Source organism: Gymnoscopelus braueri (assembly GCF_963280865.1).
Source record: "Gymnoscopelus braueri genome assembly, chromosome: 1".
Taxonomy (NCBI): domain Eukaryota; kingdom Metazoa; phylum Chordata; class Actinopteri; order Myctophiformes; family Myctophidae; genus Gymnoscopelus; species Gymnoscopelus braueri.
In genome coordinates, this window is record NC_137603.1 from 56,002,600 (window position 1) to 56,022,815 (window position 20,216).

A 20,216-nucleotide genomic window follows, 5' to 3' on the forward strand; every position below is an offset into this window, starting at 1 on the left:
TAGTTTTGCATGTTTTTATGTAACCATGTTTTAATGAAGATGAGATTACATTGGTGGAGCCAAATGTGGAAAGAATGCTGGTGGTAAATGTATCTACATTATTGATAGGCTACTTTTCACAGGATACAGATTATACTAACAGCAATTCAGCTGAAATATAGCTAGAAGTATTCCTGCATTGAAAATGGGTATGGGAGAGGGAGAGCAGATTTGAAAGTGAGGCAAGATGGCAAGGAGCTCTGGGAGGGGACACCGTAGGAGGAGCTTGGAGTCCTGCTGGATTTTGACAACATGCCTTAGAAAAGGGGTGAAAAACAACAGAGATGGCCAGCATAATGTTCATATTGTCATGTGTTGTTCTATGGTTATCACTGCACCAGCATTCACCAAAACAAATTCCAGATATACAACACACTGGGGCAATAATACTACGGTACAGTAAGTGCAATATTCTGCTCTTTCATCAGTATTCTTTGTTTAAATCAATATTATTCTACGTTAGATTTGTACAAGCACAAAATCAGCTTGCCTGGCGTTGCTGGGGTAATTGTGCTGATAACGCTTTCCTTTGTGAAGCGTCGATCAGCGTGTTCAGGTTTCAGTAGGCTATACCCAGCATTGGCTGGGTTATTGTGTGGGTGAAATAGGCTCTCTCAGCTCTCCCTCAACAGATTATTGCATGGGTGACATATCCCCCTCTCCTTCCCACCCTCCCCCTCTCTCCCTCTCTCCCTCTCTCCTTCTCCCTCTCTCCTTCTCCCTCCCATCGCTCAGGTTGTTGAGATTTGGTACCTAGACAGTTTTGTCCAGGTTATCACGTGGGTGAAATAGGCGGTCTCTCACTCTCTCTCTCTCTCTCTCTCTCTCTCTCTCTCTCTCTCTCTCTCTCTCTCTCTCTCTCTCTCTGTCTCCCTCTCTCCTCCCTCCCCCTCTCTTTCGCTCATCGAGCTCTGGTCCAAGGTCATTGTGATGTTGGACATGTCCATATTTGGGCATAATCTGCCCACCCGCATGCCACAGACAGACAGGCAGACGACTTGAACTATATATATATATACATATATAATTACTTATTTTTTAGATTCCCTATTTCATATCTGGCATTATTGTTGGCCCAGGTGATAACCTATTAAGTCCCCGATTTGTCTTGTTCTCTATTTATGAGTATATTTTGTCACTGCTAAATGTTGGGAGCTTGTGTAGCAGTTAGTATAGCTCCGAACCAAATGCCTAATTATTGACTGACAGTTTTTCTTATGTTGGACTACTTCCCTTTGTGGATCTAGCCTGGTAAACCCTCCCTCCGGAAATCTCATTTCCATTTCAAATAGAAATGAGATTTCCGGAGGGAGGGTTTACCAGGCTATTGTGGATCTACCATGTGGATTTGTTTTAACCTGTGAAGTTATTCTGATTGACTGATTCTGAATCTGACCTGTAAACTTGTAACAAGTTGCAGTTGATCCACACATCGCCCATCTGGCCACAAGGGGTCGCTCAGAGCCCACGCCACTCACTGCCATGATGTAAACTCTGAGCAGAGCCACGGGAACGTAGCACGCATGCGTGTTGTCCCTAGTGAGGCTTGGAGACCATTTCCTCTTGCAGGCCCAGGCATCAGCTCCACACCACACACACTGCCACATTCACTCATACACACACACATAGCAGAAGCAACAGTCCAAGCAATCCTGGTCCCAAATCACAGCCTCCTTTCGGATGATCGTCCCCGTTTGAACACACAGGCAGTAAACAGTCGCCGGACGGATGTCCCCGACAGACAGGACAACAACAGAAGGTCCTCCTCCTCCTAATGGGTCTGCAGCGTCGCTAGTGTTTACAACACCATCCAACATCTGATTCTGAAGTGATCTCTCTCTGTACGGGTGAGTTGCACACACACACACACACACACACACACACACACACACACACACACACACACACACACACACACACAGAGTGCAAGCAGTGTTTTGTCTTCCTCCTGCTGCAGCAGCAATGCTTTTATGTTTCATAATAAACGTCAAACCACAGCTCCATTAATGTCCGTACACTGCTCTCTGTAATGTGTCAATCTGTGTTTTGTGTTAGACATGAACTGTTCATAATCGCAGCGTTTAGCCCTATAGCAGCGGCTACATTGTAGCCTTATTCATCTGTCGGTGGAATGGATACAATGTAGTGTAGCAGCAGAATGTACTATAGCAGCAGCACTAGGGTCAGCCCATTTCCATTGATGCCGCGTGTGTTATGTTTTTTTCATATTAAATTCATTACACTTGATATATCACTTGCTTTTTTCATATGGGGCCATGTTAGAATGTGTTAAAAATGTGTGGTCTGGGACGGCATGTTGTGTGAACGATTTGCCATGCACATTATTTGTGTGTGTGTGTGTGTGTGTGTGTGTGTGTGTGTGTGTGTGTGTGTGTGGTGTGTACTGTACAGTGTATTGTTATTGGTTGTGTCGCGTGCCCACGACGAGGCCCCGGAAACCACGTTTAGGTTTATGTGTTATAAATGGTTAGTCCAGAGAGGAACCTCTCTGTATGACATGTATACGTTATATCGCGATATTTACCGAACCAAACGACGACCTTCAATGATGTCCCGATATCTAAGCGTTTTTATCTTGACTTCACTTATCTCTAAATTGTACCTCCAAAAATGTAATGTAGCCTACTGTACCTCCATGTGCCATACTAGTGACAGTTTAAATGTACTGTACCTCCATGTGCCATACTAGTGACAGTTTAAATGGGTGAAGCAACAGAGTAGTAGTCTCTCTCTATCTCTCTCTCTCTCTCTTTATATATATATATATTATTACATGTATACTATTCAGTTGTTCCATAATGAGCATTAATATAGACAGTCTATCTGTATCAGAATTGGGTACAGTATATTACTGTGGGCCTAGTTGCAACATGCATACTTAAGCATGCTGTAACATGAGCATTGTTACTTTTATCTTTCCTCTACAAAATGTTAACACACCAAATCACTTCTATGTATTTTTCCTGAAGGAACAACTCATAATGCATTTAATGTCGCCGGTGTGCAAAATTATAACGTATACTTCACTGACAAAAGCTCAATTCTAAAAGGCAGCGCACCCACCCAGCCTATTATTGTCCAACATTCAAATATCTTATGACAAGGACATCATGTCACACAGTCATGGATGTCTTGATTGCAAAGATATCGTTAGTTCACTGACTAATATACGCATATCATGGATAAATGTCATTTGTGGATGTTTACTGGATGGTAATGACATGGCAGTGAACTAAATGCTGTCTTAAATATCCCACTAATTACAGTGAGGAGTGATCATTGGAGTGACATGATGAGCTTTGGGATTTCAGTTGGAGAAATCTGTTATCAACATGGTGAGAACTTAAAGTAGGTGTGTGTGTGTGTGTGTGTTTGTGTGTTTGTGTATGCGTGCATGTGCAAGGGGGGTGTGTGTGTTGTGTGGCCTGGGAAAATCAGACTCCAACATGTTCAGGATCTGTAATGACGTTGTCTGTTGAGGCCGACCTGTTGCTGCTATGCTTGGATGTTCCAGCCGGTTTCTTCAGGGTCTGGCTGAAGCAGCAGCACAGAATATTGTTGCTGTCTAGCCAGAAACCTCTTCTCTCTATATTTTAACTTTTTGTGTTAAATTAATGCCCTACTTGATCATACTACAGTGTCAGACAAAAGCATCAAAAGTAGTAGATCCACAAGCTCCAAACGTGGTGTGAAGTGGCCCGCGTCGAGCTTGTAGATCTGCTACTTTTGCAACTTTTTAATTGGAATCCTGAAAAGTAACAATTTTGGACATATGAGGTTTCTACCCGACAGAGACGATATGCTTGTTGCGTCTCTGTAATACAGAAGTGCACATTGACCTAGATGTTGAGATTCTGGCAGATCAGTTGTTGGCATTGTAAACATCCATACCTCGTTGAACATGAACTTACTTAATTAAAAACTTCAGCCAGAGCGGATGGGAACTAATTAGTGAGGTCAGCGAAATGTGGTCTTTTGATGATGGAAAGACTACCTGCCTACACCATGTGGAGATGTCACTGACTAAAGAGCTTGTTATTGTCACTCCTCATTTTAACGTGCATACAATCGTGCAAATAGCACGTGTGGGCAATGGGCGTGCAATTGGATGGGCCATTAGGGCTGCAACTGTAGTTTATTTTCTTTGCTGATTATTCTGTCGGTTGCTTTTTCGATTAATTTAATAATCGAAAAGCGCATTTAATTTTTTTAAATCTTTTTTTAAATATATCAACAAATCGATTAACCTCTTAAGCGTTATTTTACACTTGTCGCACAAAGATGTCATGCAAAAATAGCTACAAGATCACAACAGCACGAACCTCAAGATAGCTTGCAGATCGACTACTTTCATTTCACACACATTTATTGAAACATTTTCGTCTATAATGACTTGCCTCAAATAGGGATTTCTTTTACTATTTCGTTTTTTATAATCGATTAAGTCGATTAGTTCAATTAACTGTTGCTCCCCTATATGCCTTCATTTCCCGGATACCTACAGAGAGAGAGGAACAGCAGCACAAATCCAATGCTACTAGGCTGACTTAAAAAGAGGCTGTAGAACTCTCCAATCAGTCTGTGAAGACAGGCAGACCCATCTCGTATATCGAGGACATTGACCACATCGGGTCACTTTCTCATCACTATCTGCTCTCTGTCAATAGCTCTTAACCACTCTCACATTGAATGACTGATGGCTAGATTGGAGAAGTCGCTGTGCTGTGTGGCTTGAGGAGGCCTTAACGGTTGTCAGGCAAGGCCTGTGGGCCTAGTCGGTTGTCTGTTTTCCTTGTTCCATTGAAGGGCTTTAGGAAAGAAACCCACTCTGGTCTGGCAACGCGATCAGTGAGGAAGTGGATAGGCCTTACTACGGACAGGCCTTATTACGGACTTAGGCTAAGCTCTGAGCTTGGCTCAACGCGCCCAGCAGGGAGGTAATGGCTGCTCTGTCTGCACGCCGTTGTGTCTCCGTTGCACATTTGACGCCTCTCCAAGGCCCTGCTGACCTTAACACAATGACCGCATTTAGCTGCTTCCTCTCCCAGCCTGTCCCCTCTCCAACGTCCACTGTCCTCTACATCAGCATCAGATTGTAGGATTTTAAGTGTTGCGTGTGGGCGAAAATAGCCGATCCAAAGCTCACAATGCGTCACATCATCACCATGCGCTGTGAGCTTTTAGATGTGCTATTTCTGTTATTTCTGAGAAAAGAATATTGCGATACAATACGGGTATTGCCATCACCGATACGTATCCCGATATTCATTATTTTGTGCACAGCCCTACAGTTGCTGACCTAGTACTGTATCTAGTTACTATTTGTTGCACTAAAGTGTTTCTTAGTTTTCACCCTGTTGTTGTTGACTAGGGTTCATGTCAGTTGACTCTGATCTTGCACTTTGTAAGTCGTTCTGGATAAGAAGTCTGCTACTGTAAATGCCTAAATGGTGTCGGGAGGTGTAATGTGTGTCCTTGTACAAAGACAACTTTATGCTGCTTAGTGAGTTGCCAGAAATAACGTGACTGAGAAGCCGCATTCCTGTGGCTGCAAAGTGTCTCAGCATCCAATCTCTGAAGTGCGCAGACTTGTGCAGACAATTCCAAGTTGTGGCAAGATTTTTGCAAAGATAGCAAAGCCAACTCTGCATACATGCCCATTGATATGGGAGGAGGGGAAACTGAAAGTGGTAGCAGTTTCTGCATTGCACCTGCAGCTGTTCCTCTTTTTAGATCATACTCGAATGTGTTCTCCTGTTTAAACCACAAAGATACAAACAAATCTCTGCCATCCACGTCCTCCCACTGACTTCTTGCTCGGTGACACCTCTGTACTGTCTGTTTTCATTGTTGTCATCTCTCAACAGGTTAAATCAAGCCTAACTGTCAATTTTAAATGTAGAATTCTAAAGTAATGAAATGTCCAAAACTGTCAGATTGCTGACTGAATCTGAATTTTGGTAGAGTGACAATCTTGTCGAATGACGTATAGCACGCAACACAGACAGTATATGAGCATATGAGTCATTCAGAATATGAATAATAAATATGTAAAACATTCTGAAATAATACCGTGTAGTAGAAGTGTACCACGTGAACCCTAGCATTCTGCGAAAATAGCCGATCTACAAGCTCATGTAACGCCCGGGACTCGAACCCGGGTCTCGTCCCGCGTGGAAATCCAACATCTTAACCACTAGCCTAAAGGGGAAATCCCCCTTCGACAGGGGAGATATTAGGCTTTTGGTCATCAGGCAGAGGCTTAGAGCCACTACTGCTACACTCAGGTGTTGCGATGCGTTGTAAGCTAGATAGGCTATTTGTTCCGAAGAGATGTGGTGTTAGAGGGAAAAAAAGAAGAAGGCCTAGTAAAGATACCTGGGGGACTCCGGTTAAACCAAGTACTGTACATAGGGTTTAAGTGGTTTCAGGGCTTATTTACTTTTGTGGTCTTCACAGGCTGATCAACTTGCATTTGCACTTTTGCATTTCCACCTTTTTTTTTAGGTGGAAGTTCAAAAGTGCATTGGACCACACTAGTGTCATACCTTTGAAGACACTCGTCATTACACCTGACCAGGCTATTCAGCAGTGCTGAGTGAGACCTAGTCCTGGCGTTGCTGTTCCTCCCGTGTTTCCGGCTGACTGCCTAGGGAATTCGTCCCCGAGTGCCTGAGCTCCATTCTCTACGCATCTATGTGTTGCTCGGCATGTCGTCCTCCTTCTTCGCCACTGTTCAGCAGCTGTGGTGCTGTGATAGGGCCGCCCCTCCTCTCTCCTCCTGGCCACCATGCTGCCCAGTAGAATAGCTCCATTGTGGGCGCCGTCTTGGGTGAAACACGCAACGAGGCCTCTCCATCTGGACAGCGGATGGCCAGGCAGGCTGGCGCTTGAGAGCGGGCCATGGAACCCACCCTGACTGGCCCGCTTGGCATGGAGGTCTTCTCCATGCTAAGTTAAATGTTATGATTGTGTTATTGGCTTGAAGAGTAGGCCTACGTTTTCAATCACAACTGTTTGGCTGAAGATCCAATACTGTTTAATCCATTCAATCCGGTAACGCATTTGTGTCATTTTAAATTTGAGCTATAACGATTAATTTGTATACTTAGGCTATTCAAAAATAGCAGATCTAAAAGCTCGTAGCGCGGGCGCGGCACCGAGTGCCGCGTTACGAGCTGGTAGATCTGCTATTTTTGAAAAATCTTGAACATTTGTGCAAATCTTTGAATATATATATATTTTTTAAACAACATTTCTAACTCAAATCTTTGCTTCTGGGAGTCCCTGGAACAACATATTTTGATGGGATTGGCGGCCAAAAACATAATTTTGGGGGGTCCTTGACAAGAAAACTGAAGACATTTGTTGAGACATTACAGTTTGACAGTTAGAAATGTTCGCTTAAAAAAAGAAAACATTTGCAAAAAGAAAATCAAGATTTTTCATAAATAGCAGATCTACCAGCTCATAGCTTGTATATCTGTATACAGCTTGTATAGGCCTTCCTGCTATTTTTGAATAGCCAAATAAATCTAAAATGACAGAGATGCCTTCCCGTATTGAATGGTTTAAACTAACTAACTGGTCAGTGACAGTCAGCAGTGTGCTTCAGAACGGCTCAGACTGCGCTGGAGTGACGGCATAATTGATTTGACCTACTTTTGTTAGCGCATTGGCATGATGTGATTAATTTATTTGGGAGCATCTGTGAGAGCATCATTTTAAATGTTAATGGTATAAATATTTTTTTCAAATGAGATTTGGCCTTATAGATCAAAATGTGCTCAGTTTTGGCTCTTTTTTGGGTGTCAATTTTACACAGTTGAAAGATGACTTGCATGACGGGATGAGAGGTCAGGGTTGAGTTTACAGTTCAAGTTTTTTTGTTGCACTTGTTTGTATGTACTTGTACTTGGACCGTCTCTCACGGTGCTGGGCTCACAGGCTTTGACGGCTCCCTAGGGAATGTGCATCAAAGGTAATTATTCTACTGCTATTACTGCGGATTGCGAGATATGAAAGGGTACATTTGGAACCCCTGGTGGGCCCCGGACCAGACGTTGACAAACAGTGGGCTAGATTTATACAGAGCCCATGCCATGAAAAGACAAGATATCTGCATGCAGGATTACACCCTTATTGGTTTATTGTGAAGGGGATTGATTGATTGATTTTGTCTTTATTAATGTCTAACAGATGACTGTTGGGAAATTAAACTCCAATAGTAAGAAGAAGTTGTATTTATCCTTAGTTAAAAAAAAAGTGATTCACTGGCTTCCTTTAAAACAGCCTTGAAAATTCACCTTTCAGGAGACCAAAGGAGGAGGTAATTATCACTTCTCCCTTAGACAGGCGAGTCGACCCCCCCCCCTTTTCAACTCTGTACATATAGTGTTTTATATTTGTGATAATATAGAATTTTGGTGTTATTTTTTATATGTTGATGAATTGAATACATAAGACCCCAATGGAAACAAGACCGCCAGGACTTTTTTGGACCAAGTATTTGACTGTACTGTTTTGCATTTTTGTCTAATAAAATATTCAATCAATCAATCAATCAATCAATGTTCATGCTACATACTGTACAGTTACAGTATTATGTATGTCATCTATCTCAGTGCTCTCTCTGTCTAGTAGAAAATGTGATCATGCTTGCTTAATCACTTTCACACCACGGCATCCCTCCCATACTTTGGGCATGTCAGACATTCATTATTATTGTCAAAGAAATTGTCTCACAACGTGAGCTTGCAGATCAGGTTTTGTCGTTTGACGTAAGTATATCAGGCTTAACCATTCAATCCGGGAACGCATCTGTGTCATTTGAGCTATAACCATTATATTATACTTTGGCTATTCAAAAATAGCAGATATACAAGCTCATAGCGCGGCACCGAGTGCAGCGCTATGAGCTTGTAGATCTGCTATTCTTTTTTACTTGTGAAAATATGTCCAGAGATGGGGTCGGCGGCCAAATATTTAATTTTGGGGGTCCTTGACATGGAAAAGTTTGAGCACCACTGATATAGAAACATATGTTTTCCAGAAACCTGTTCGGATTTAGAAGACATTTCTAGATGCGTTCCGGGATTGAATGGGTTAATCACTTTCAACCCGGCAACCCTCCCTATTTGGGGCATGTCATTCATTATATTGTCAAAGAAATTGTCAGAAAACATTCCAAAAAAGAGTGAAAATACAAGCTCACAATGTGAGCTCGCAGATCAGGTTTTGTCGTTTGACAAAGTATATCAGGCTTAACTTGCACTTAACTAGTGTACCATGGATGAAATTAATTGAATGAATAAATGAACGAACGAACGAACGCTCTGGGCAGGACGCCAGCGACGCCTTTCTTTGGAGGTTACCGTCAGATGATGTTTATGTTCTATTCTATTCAATGTGTGCCCACGAAAAGGCGGAGTGTTGTAGTAAGAGGAGGCTAGCTCTACAGGTCAGGTAACATACCAGAGGAGGCTGGGCAGATCCTGTAAGCTCCCTCTACTAAATGTGATTTATGATCCATGTTCTGATGTCCTACCGGAGGGCGATGATTTCAAAATAGTGCCGTGCAGTAATCCACACCTAACTGGACATCAATCAATCAGCCAGGACACGTGCACACGCACTCACGCCAGGCACGCACACACACACACACGTTTGTGTGTTTACTATACTCATGAGGACATAAGCATTTTAGAATTGAAAATGGCTGAAAATAGACAAACAGTAGCCGAAAAATAGCTGATCTACAAGCTCATTGCTTGTAGATTAGCTATTTTATGGTTATTTACGGTTTGTTCCTCAAATCCTACTATACTTGTGGGGACATTTGGTCCTCACAAGTATAGCAATACAAACGCACACACACACACACACACGTGCGCATAAGCATTTTTCTCTCGTTACCTCGATATATGCGTCAGGCATACAGATGAATTTTCTTGTTTCTTGTTCTCTATATATGCATCACGCAAACGTACACACACGTGTGCGCATAGTCGCATACAGATGCATTTTCTTCTCGTTCTCTCTATATATGCATCACGCAAACCTACACACACACACACACACACACACACACACACGTGTGCGCATAGTCGCATACAGATGCATTTTCTTCTCGTTCTCTCTATACTGTATATGCATCACGCAAACCTACACACACACACACACACACACACATACACATATGTAGTGCCAGTCAGGCGGCCATGGTCATTAATTATTTAAACGGCGGTAGTGTAGTGTTGTATTGTGTTGGAGGGTTTGGGGCTTTGTGTGCAGGAGTGTGCTGCTGATTTGAATTAATGAGCAGCAGATAAATTTGAGTGGCTGGGAACAGCCGGTCTCTTCCTGCTCTGAGTGGAGCCATGCAGAAGAGCCCTCATCAAGATATTTAGTCTGGCCTGGCCGACAGTGGGAGGCAGCCAGCCCACAGCCTGTCCCTGGTTTGATCTGTGTATATATCAGTGGTTCTTCTGCCCAGACATTTTCCACGTTAAGGACCCCCTATGTTGGTTTATATGCATTTGGCTGTGGACCCCCCCCCCCCCCCATCTGAAAATATTTTGTGCCAGAGACCCCCGTAATAAGATAGGGTTTGTGGTGTTGAAATATTTTAAAATTATTGCAGATATTTCACACATTTTCAGGATTTTTCATTTAAAAAAAGAAAAAAAAGAAAGATCTACAAGCCCATAACATGTTGCATCTCAGCTCGTTGTGTGAGCTTGTAGATCTGCTATTTGTTGAATAGCCAAAGTATGGTATATTAACACATTTTTGTTGGGGACCCCCTGGATAGCTAACAGGGACCCCCTGGGAGTCCCCGGACCCCACTTTGAGAATCACTGGTTTATATACGTACAGTTGATGGGTTTGATGCGGGCAGTGGCACCCAGGGGTGCTGCGCATAACCACTAGACTTGAACCTTGGCGTCCCTTTGCTGGGCATGATGTCATAAGGCAACATTCTGTGAAAATAGTCAATCTGCAAGCCCACAACGGGCCGTGACGCGTTGAGCTATAAAGAATAAAAGACATCGTTCTTTAATCATAATCAAGGCAAAAGTTTGAAATAATCATGATATTAGGATTTGAAGTCGCATCGCTCAGACAGACCTATACACTTGTATACCATTCAGGGCCTATAGTTCCTACTAGCAAAGCAGGGTGAATCCTTTTTAGAAATAGCTATAGGGCTGTTAATAAGTTTAGTATTGGTATTTATGTATTGTTTTTACTTTATTGTGTATTATGGAGCACCCCTGACCTCTCACCCGTTTTTCACGGTGCATGTACTCGTACATCCTTGTGACAATAAATCTCTTGAATCTTGAATCCCAGTAAAGCAGGTCTGCTGTGTTTTGGACATCATGGGCTTTCCCCTGCTGTGATCTGTAATCATCCCGCCCTCAGCAAAACAGCACCTGTGTGTACTGGCTTAACTGTCATTCGTATTGAGAGCCCATGGGCCGAGAGAAAGAGGAAATGGCCATGATGTCGATATCATGTTCTCGCTGGGGGTGTTTTTATTTTATTTTATATAACTGTACCGCTGTTGTTATTTTGTTGTTGTTGTTGTTTGAGGTGGTGTCTTGTAGAAGATGCAGCGTGAGTCACCTGCCGTGATGAGCCTTCCTCACAGTGGGGAAACCACGCCGCTCCCACTTTCATCTGGTGTTTGATGCCACTGGAGACGACTCACGCAATGCAGTCCAACAGATACGCATCAGAAATAGATGCCTCGCTTTAATGATGCTTGGGAAGTAAAGTGATCTGAGCAAGTTCGACTAAGGTCTATAGAGTTTCTTTAGGGAACTACAGTAAAAAAAGAATGTACTGGGAATGTTTTTGATGTGCAAAAATACGGAAGTCCCCCGTTTCTTAAGTTAAGTTTCTGTAGAACCACATGTAGGCTACCCCAGGTGGACTAGGATCAACTCCCAACCAAAACCTTTCTCTACTGTTTCCCCCTCTTATATCTCCCGCTGTCTCTCTCAAATAAATAAGAGAAATATACGAAGGATGTTGGACTGCATAGCATACTTCTCCTTTTTTGGATGAATAAATGTGAAACCTCAGTATCGGCTGTTTATAAATGGACATTTTTGTTGTGATGTGAGGAGGGATTAAGGCCGAAGATTTGTCCAGCTTACACATGACCCTTGAACTCACGTTTATAGGCCCAGTGAATATGACAGCTGTATAATGAGGACAAACTCTTAGTCCACATCCCTGTATTGAACTGAAGTCCAGTATCCAAGACACCATTATAAATAATAGGAAAACAATCACATGTTCATACAGCCCTTATATCATATTTTGAAAACAATTTTGAAGGGTATTTCAGCTGGAGAGGAGAGATACATACAGTAACTACAAAATGTGATCCGTGGAGCGCAGACCGCCACCAAGGTGGCAGTTTGTCTATAAGGTGGCATCACCTCCGATATAACTTTATGACGCATGTGACCACTTATTCAGTCCTTCCATGGGACTAGTGTTGTGGTGTTATGCTGCTCAATGGTTATGTGCCACATTCATGACAGGTCATGCCATCTTCCACACTGCCTTTAGTTTTGAGCGGAATGAAAATAATGACTTCTGCCTTGTCCCAGGACAAACCTTTCCACTGTGTTTTGTGCAAATTTGCTCAGGATATCACAAAGGTAATAAATAATCATTATTTATTTGTATAGCGCCTTTCATAAACATGATACAGCTCAACGTACCTACGGAGCCGAGAAATACAAGTATGACAGTATAATAAAAACTGTCAAGAAGTTAACATACGCAAGTAAGAGTGGCCCCTTAACAGCTTCATAGCAGAGTACGTGCTTGGCACTTGGCAACATTCGTTGGAGAGTATGAGTGTGGTGTGTGTGGATGCATGTGTGAGTGGTTGGTTGGTGGGTGAGTAGAGTAGGGGAGGGGAGTGGGTTTTCAGTAAGTCTGCTTAATGGTCTGCTCTGTGTGTGGAAATGTCCCTGAGCAAGACACTTAACCCCTAACTGCTCCCCGGGTGCTGTGTTAATGGCGCCCACTGCTCCTAATAGTTAGGCTGGGTAAATGCAAAGGACACATTTCAGGTATGTGCAAATGTACAGTGACAAAACATACCCCAAATGAGTGGGGACTCGACTAAATTATTATTTTATAATAATAATAATAATAATAATGTTGTGTATGGACCCTGGTTTCGCTAAGGAGGCAGAGGATGAGCTCAGAAAATAATGCAGTACCAGACCAGTCATTCAGAAAAAGGATGTTGGAGCAGCTGCTTTACGTACAGATCTACCACAGCTTACATCAGGATGCAGCAACACTGGCGACACAGTCATGCTACATGCGTAGCTTTTGTGTCAAATTCACATTTAGGCTGTGTGTGACTATTTTGTGGTCAGACTCAGTACAGTAACTTCTTGCTTTACCAGTGAAATTGCATCGTTTCTCTGTTAAGCATGAGTAACGTAGATACAGTAATACTGCTTAGTGCGGACATCTATTATCTGATGCTTTGCACCGTGCAATGTTTGGAATTTCTGAATTTATTTCTCATTTCGCAATTCCGTGCATTTGTGAAGAGCGTCTGCTCAATTCCCTAAAAATGTAATGCAGACACAAGCTGTTTCAACAAGAGAAAGCTTCCAAGAAATATCGACCATCCTAAGAGTACATCTGAGTGTTTCCTTTCCTCATTGTGCCCTCGCGCTTTCAAATGATTCTGTGCTTACAGGTTCCTATTAGGTCATCGGGGGCCATTTACAGCGGCTCCACAGTCTTCAGTTATGTCTGCCGTGGTCTTCAATTATGTTCTCCTCAGCATCCTCAAGGCGTTGGAGGTTCCGTTAAGCTCAGTCAAAACTTATCACAGGCTAAGAAAGGAATATTTTCCTGCTTCTGGACAATATGTATGCAACCTTGAACCTTGATATCCTGGATAACTTAACTCACCTCGTTACCATTTCCAGTATCTGTCGTTTCATCTGTCGAAAGCCCTTTAGCCTTTCATATACACGGTCCATAGCTACATACTTATAGGTTATTGACCTAGTCTTGTTGTCTGGCATCATCCACCCACTAGCCCCACTCTCACACACTTGTGGGTGGGACCAGATGGTCTCCATAGCGATCCATCTCAGCCACAGCTGCTTAATGACAGCAGCAGGCCTGGAACTGAGCGATAGCACCACTAATCTCCATGTCATCTCCATGCTGCCACAGAATACGTCCTACATGAGATGTTTGAACCCCAGAACTGGTAACTCACCGATGGAATATGCTCAATGCTGTGACTCCTGAGGTCACAGTGTTTGTTTGTGAAAACATTTGGTTGGTGGCAGTGTTAATTTCGTCGACTACCTTTTTTTTCACTGACGAAAACTAAATAAAAACTAAGCTATGATGACTAAAGCTATGACAAAATATTTGGACAATTTCGTCAACGAATAAAAACTAGACAAAAATGTTAAGGAGGGACTAGTGGATAAGAGACTAGTCATTTTATGCTTGGCTGTGAGTGGATGTCACGCTCCGAAAACAGTCGATCTTCAAGCTTGTGAGCTTAGAGATCGGCCATTTATAAATTGGGCATTATGACGCCATGACGGCCTGCCAAAACTAAAATCTTGTGATATTTAGTCAACTAAAACTAAAACTTTTCAGATAACTAAAATATAACTAAAACTAAATGCAATTTTATTCAAAAGACTATGACTAAAACTAAAAAAAAATCTGTCAAAATTAACACTGGTTGCTGTGAACCATCTGGTTGGTGGGAAACCTTCGGTACCCAGGCTTTTTTTCCGGCAGGTCACAAAAGGCTGAATGTGACCTTTCATTGCCTCTTATCATGAAATGTTGACCTTTCTCATACATAATCTAACAATGACTGTTGTTTTACACGTACACATTCCTTCCACATGTTGACAGGAAGTCAGTGGGGTCCTTGGGGTGGTACCAGGCGGTCCCCAGCGAAACTAGTTAATATAGCGTTGCAATAATTTTAACCACATTAACCATATTTCACTTACTTTGGCTATTAGAAAATAGCAGTTATACAAACTCACAGTGCGTCACTTCGTGCCACGCTGCGAGCTTGTACATGTTCTATTTTTTGAAAAAAGTGTGAAACATGAAAAAGTGAAAAATCACACAAACACAAACCCTCTCTTCTGGGGGTCGCTGGCACAACACATTTTGAGATGGGGGTCTGCGGTCAAATATATCAATTTGTGGGTCCATGGCACAAAAAAGTTAGAGAACCACTGGTCTAAATAACAAAGTCTGGCTTCTGCCTGGCTGTCACTGACACTGACACACAGGATGGACGGCCATATAAAGCTGTCCACTTCTTTCCAGTAAAGGTTGATTTACACCTCGTTACGGGCCGGTGTCGTGCACCAAAAATAGCACATATACAAGCTCACACTGCGACGGCTTTGTGATCTTGTAGATTTGTTATTTTCAGTGAGCGATATGACGCGGCATGCCACCAACTCAGGCAGTTTAGTCATCGCGTTGCACTCTGGCCTCCCGAGTGTCTTGGATGCAACTTCACTTCCTGGTGTCTATAAATAGTCGATTGAGGAAATGGGATTAGTGGAGTTGAAACATTGATGGTGTTTGTTTGTGCTACTCTTTTATGGCCGGGGTTCACAGCACTGCTGCCGCCATGTAGCGCTCTCCTCTCACTCTCACTTCTCTTGCAGAATCTCTCGCTTAACACCCACAATTGTGGGTGTTGAGTGTTACAGTACAAGATTCAAGAATCTTTTACTGTAACATGCCATTATACAACAATAAGAAGAGAGAGTGACATTCTTTGTGTTTCAGCTGCTCAACAACATTGCAGCAATAAGAAAAATAGTACCCAAAAATAGTGGTAAAATGTGTAGTAAAGATTATTTTAATTCACAGTTGAACAATGTAAGGTGGCTTTGTTTATGTGCTGTGTGTGCACTGTGCACGGGTCCTTCTGTCTTCCTCTCAAGTGCCGGGTGCCTGTGTGTTTAGGATGAGTTTAAATGTGTGTGTGTGTGTGTGTGTGTGTGTGGTTTGCATGTGTGTTTGTGTATTTGTCACTACTCGGATGGATACAAGCAGCAAAATGCAGGTGTGGTAAGATGAAAAAGTTTGAGAAACCACTGGCATAAGTCAACATAAGCCAGGTTGCTTGGTGGAAAAAGGTTTGTCCCGGGGCCTGCTGGTGCGGCCCTGGAGGCTGCGGTACTACTTTCCACATGGTCTAGCAGTTGAAACAGGCCATGGTTGTGGTGGCTGGGCTTCTCTGGTAATCCTAGGGGCTTTACTGACACACCCTCCTCCGTTGTACATAATCCTGGATGGAGGGGAGCTGAGCTCACATCCACTGATGCTTTGGGACTGTCCCCGCTCTGAAGTGCAGTTCCTGTGCCAGGCGATGATGCATCCACCAGTCAGAATGCTCTCTCTCGGTGGTGCCTCTGTGCAAGAAGGCCTGCAAGATCCTGGGCTCCGTGCCGAAACTTCTTTAGCCGCCTGAGGTGAAGGAGGCGTTTGCTCTGCCTTGTTCACCACATGGCCGGTGCGCTCGTGCCAGGAGAATGTCCTCCTCCTCCTCGGTGATGTGAATGCTGAGGAAACTACTTGAGGCTGATGACTCTTCCCCAGCATCAATAGGGATTACATTAATGAATGCTAATGCTTTTTCCTGTGATTCATATCGTATTCTATTTCGGTTTCATATTCTATTCTTGTTATGCTGTAAAAATGGCTGTTTCTCACATGTGTTTTGTATTCTGTATATCAATCATAAGCCATTATTTAGCTTTTTATGTTATAGTCAGACCTTTATTGATCCCAGGGGGAATTCATATGATCAGAAAAGTCAAAATCATTTGAAATGGTTCCTAGGGCTGTCACGATTACAAATTTAAGTTGACGATTAATTGTCACTCAAATAATTGCGATTAATTTAATCGTGTTTTTGGCGTTGAACATTGGGACCTATTAATAAAAACTTAATTTCTGTTGCCTTTTAGGCTTCGTAATCAAAGGTTGCACAGGGCAGATATGACAAATAATTAAATATACAATGTAAAAATGGGGAAAAAAAAGCAGAAATAGCAGATCTACAAGCTTCCACGACGCGTTGTAAGCTTGTAGATCTGCTATTCCTGCTTTTTTTTCTATATAAAAGGTGTGAACATTTTTCAACATGGAGACGATTAAGCAAAAATAATTGCGATTATCTCAAATAATTGCGATTATGTAATAATTGTGACAGGCCTAATGGTTCCTGGGATCTTTGATAAGGGAAGCTCACATCCACTGATACGCTGGCTTGTCCACACAGCCCTCTGCAAAGCGTTGCGGTTCAGAGCGGTACAGCTCCCATACCACGCAGTGGTGGAACAGGATGCTCTCAGTGGGAGGCCTGTAGGTGAAAGAGGGAGGTGTCGTGTCTTGATGGCTGCTGGCTCAAAGGACTGTCCGAATCGCCTTGTTTTATGCTGTGGGACGATGAGTGAATGTGATGAATGTGCTCCTCATCCCCGCTAGCACATCGTAGCGGAGATGAGAGGTCTTCATCCTCCACTCCGCAACCACCTCCAGAGTGTTGAGAGAGAGAGCTTGATCTCCTCCTGGCACCACTGTCAGGTTGCTGAGCTCTCTCCTGTAGGTTGTCTTCATCGTTGGTGGTGATCAGGGCTATCTCTGTTGTGACGTCTGCCAACTTGATCACCAAGTGTGAATGTCTCACTCCTTCTTTCATGCCACACACACCACCACTTACTAGTCCACTACTATCTGCTACTCGCTCTCTCTCTCTCTCTCTAGCTAAGACAGTTATTACATAGTCACCTGATTGCAATTATTTGAGCAAATCAAAGATTTTGCATTGTTAAAATGGTTTCCATTCATCTGAATCAAACGAAACGCTGGATGAAATTAAATGAAATGTCATATGTCAAGGACCCCAACGGAAACAAGTCCGCAAGGACTTTTTTGGTCGGACCTTTTAGACAATAGTATTATAAATGTAACTGTGTTGTTTTACATTCTTTTGCCTAATAAAAATTCAATCAATCAATCAAACAACGATGCAACACGTGAGCTTGTAAATTGACTATTCTGGCTACGCTTTTTGAGAGTATTGAAATTAATAATTAAGGATTCAGTAAATACGTTATTTGACATAATATGCCTGTGCAATGTTTGTTTACAAAGCCTAAAGGCATGTTATGTATTCTTTGTAATTAATTGCATTTATTTATTTGACAATTCATTGTCAACTAAAATGTAATGATCGTAGAGACGGCCCTATCTCTCTCTCTCTTTCTCTCTCTCTCTCGGTCTCTCTCTCTCTCTCTCTCTCTCTCTCTCTCTCTCTCTCTCTCTCTCTCTCTCTCTCTCTCTCTCTCTCTCTCTCTCTCTCGCTCTCATTCACTCTGGCTCTCAGGAGCTGTGCTGAAAAGCAGTAGTATATTGTCCTCCTGAGTGGCTGTGCAGGCCTCAGGGCCAGCCTGCCGTCTAGCTTGTCTCAATGTCAGTCTCTTGGGAATGAAGGAATCTAAATGCCTCCCTCCGAAGGCATTTGCTAATTTGGTTTCACTATTTTACTGTGGCCCTCGTTGTGTCAAGAGTTTGGCGAAATGTTAGGCATGTACAGTAGGGTGTTGTAATGGTTATTGCCATCATTAGGACGGGGTATGAAAAGTGACTACATATCTTGTGCACTGCATAAGGTTATACTTATTTTTGTTGTGTGTGCCTGTGCCAGTATACTGACTAGTACGTACTACTCACAGTTATTCCCTATTTTATTTGGCCATTAAGGTGATAAAGGGTCTTTGGTGTTCTAGTGCAGTGGTTCCCAAACTGGGGGTTGAGACCCCCAAGGTGGGCCCCCAAATTATTTTGGGGGGTCCCCAGATGATTAGCTTAATGTGCAACATTGTTTTCTCACTCGACAGTAAACAAACCAACAGACATTACAGTAAAAGTGTATACAGGCAGGGTATCTGCACATTTCAAAAGTTACCATTTAACACATTGAATGCCAAAAACGGTCCGGACCGTTTTTGAGGGTCCAAACGAGAAGTGCCGAAAACGGTCCGGACCGTTTTTGACCCAATTCTATTTTTATACATGTGGGCCACGTGGGGCGCTAAAACGAAACTTTGACATCACCCAAGCAGTTTCTGAGAAGAAGAGGCTGGATGTGGCTCCATGTCAAAAATCCTTCCGGTCGGCGTTTTCAATGTTATCTCCTTGATTAAAAGCTTAATATCTCCATTTCTTTTTAATGTGGTGGAAACGAGCCGTTTTCGATCGGCGATCACGCTGCAATGGAGGGTCGCGTTGGAAATATTATTGTTCCAGGCGTTAGTCGGGACCCTCCGCCGTCTCGCACGCACGCTTTGTTTACATGCATTTCCGCGTCTGGGCTTCTCACAGCACGAAATGTATAACGCAAGTGGATGGAAGAAATGCTGGCACTCAACGTATAATATTTTAATAAACCTCTGGCACCCAATGTGTTAAAAATGTTAATACCAAATTGTCAAATATTGCATAAGAAAGAGGCAACCATTGTGAAAATAGCCGATCTACAAGCTCACAACGTACAACGAACGTACAATAGAAGTTTTTCAGAAAACTTAGGTTAGGATTTAGAGGGCGTTTTTAAAATCGGCCTCAGGTCTAAATGGGTAAAGGTAGGGTAAGTGGCTTTTTTGTTTTGTTAAAATAAGTGTTAACTAGCTCTATTGTGAAAGTACTCATTGCTATAGAGTAAAAATAAAATACATTTTCAGTTCAGGATACCTATTTTATCCAATCGGAGAGAACTTGCACAGAATGCACACAGAATAGCTTTAACCTTTTAACAACAAACTTTTTGTTATAACCCAAAACAAATCTCTTACCCTACCTTTTTACAAAGCTTGAGAATCAACTAAGCCTTTGGATTCTGTGCTTTAAAAAAAGAAAAGCTGGAGAATCTCCACTGTTTAGAAGTGCTGTGGTTGTTGTTGGCACTTCTCCTCCACCCTGGTTGTGGGAACAGACTCTTGAAGGAACCGGGGCCGAGCCAATACCCGCTTTGCCTGATCCTGGCTGCCACACCCTGTCTTTTAACCTCTATATACTGTATCCAGAGA

The 20,216-nt window shown here is 42.7% G+C and overlaps 1 protein-coding gene across 2 annotated transcripts in view; it reads left to right on the plus strand.

The window, feature by feature from the left end:
* Nucleotides 1-1,600: 1,600 nt before the first annotated feature.
* Nucleotides 1,601-20,216, plus strand: part of cskl (c-src tyrosine kinase-like) — a 78,551-nt gene continuing 59,935 nt past the window's right edge. Inside the window, exon 1 of one of the 2 annotated variants that reach the window (XM_080440626.1) lies at nucleotides 1,601-1,886. The gene's annotated coding sequence lies outside the window, so the exon portion shown is untranslated. The remainder of the gene's footprint in view (nucleotides 1,887-20,216) is intronic. The other variant, XM_080440627.1, reaches the window with a different exon arrangement.